Source organism: Microtus ochrogaster, chromosome 8, assembly GCF_000317375.1.
Source record: "Microtus ochrogaster isolate Prairie Vole_2 chromosome 8, MicOch1.0, whole genome shotgun sequence".
Classification (NCBI taxonomy): Eukaryota; Metazoa; Chordata; class Mammalia; order Rodentia; family Cricetidae; genus Microtus; species Microtus ochrogaster.
The window spans coordinates 84972991-84974705 of record NC_022015.1 but is presented as its reverse complement, the minus strand read 5'-3'; positions in this window follow the sequence as shown (position 1 = coordinate 84974705).

Genomic DNA, 1715 nt, shown 5'->3' with positions numbered 1-1715 from the left:
TACCTCCCATCATAAAGAAAAAAAATCACAAGCTATCTTAAATAGAATCTCAATTGTCTAATTAAAGAAATACCGTGTTTCTTGAGTGGTTTCTTTTGTTTCCATATTGAGCGAAGCCACCTGTTCTTTTAATTTAAGACACACACACACACACACACACACACACACACACACACACATAACAATTGCCTTTGAGGCACCCACAACCTAATTGGAAAGACCGGCTACCCAGGGGATATTCAGGAGCTGACTGCAAGGGACTCACCTATATTCCAAATAGCTATAGCTCCCTTCTTCTTTGCAACTGCTGCCATCTTAGAAAAAAAAAACCCACTGGGCTGGGAAAGAGAGCTAAGGACTTTGTTTACACTCTTTCATAAGATACCAAAAAGAACCCACGGTCAGCTCTAGGGACACTCCCAAAAGACAGTGTGTGCATCCACTAAAGTCTAAATTCCTTGGTCTTAATTTGTGGAGCTGCCTCCTAGGTCAAGGAGTTTTCTCAGATTTTCTCGAGTCAGGCTTTCTGCAAAGTTACAGTTTGTTCCTATTAGTGATGGGGGAAAAAAGATGAAAATGAGGAGGAGCTCAGAGAGGACCCATGGTTAAAAATAACGCTCAGATCGCACCAGTCTCTGCTACATCCTGAGAACCTCCCACAAGCCATTCCAGATTCGGTTATCAGCAGATTTGTGGCTCCAGCAGCCCTTAAATGCAATAAACATAATTAAATACAAGCTTCAGAGGGATAAGGCGACAGTCACAGAGCCGCCGAGCTTCCCTTTCTTCGGAGCACATAAGTGTCAGCTTCTCTAAATTTAATTTTACCTGAAAATTTCAAGAGACTGGTTGGATTCCAAAATTACATATTCTGTTTCAGATGAAAGCCGAAAGGCTGAGCCAATGGTGTGTCAACTCGTTTCTCTAGACATCGGTTACCAGAAACCCTTTCCACGAGAGCTCGAGGCCGTCCATTATGCTGCTGGGGCCTGAGTCAGCAAGCTCATTCAGATTTAAAAATTTAACTGGCCCTCATCCAACGGTTAATCAAAAGCTAAAGTACTTTCACAATCTAAGTCCTCTGCATTCACGCTTTAGAGGGGATGCTGGATTCAACGTTCCAGGGAAACAGCTTGGACTAGATATTAATGGCTGAGCACCATGGTGATGGTAGCGTGTCTGTCTGTGTTTGTGCATGCGTGTGTGTATTTTTCTTGAAAGGTCTTCACAGTTACAGCTAAGGGCATTAACGAGCCTTCGTGAGGTCAGGCTCGCCACAAATGCTTTGCTCTCCTCTGCTAGAAATGGGTCAGGATACAGCCCCTCTGGCCTTGCAGGTCTCCTGGAGCTATGGATGGAATTAACAATTGAGTAGGTTTGGATAAAAGGCAGGGACATTCTTCAAAGAATCCAAACTCTCTGGAAGAGCTTTGGAGTCAGACTGCTTTTATCCCCGAAGGCATGAAGTTGACTATTTGATTCCCTGAAGATAAACGCGTCTCAAATGAGAGGACAGTTACCAGGATTATCTAATGAATCGGAACAGGTAGTTCCTAGATAAAGCACCATCTAGAGCGGTACGAGAAAGAGGGATACTCAGTTCGGTGCCTGCACCGTTTCAGTGGTTAGGATAAAACCAATTCTCCATATAGGTGCAAAAACCAGAGGTCAACCTTGCCCACTTGAATCAAAGATACCTCCCATCATAAAGAAAA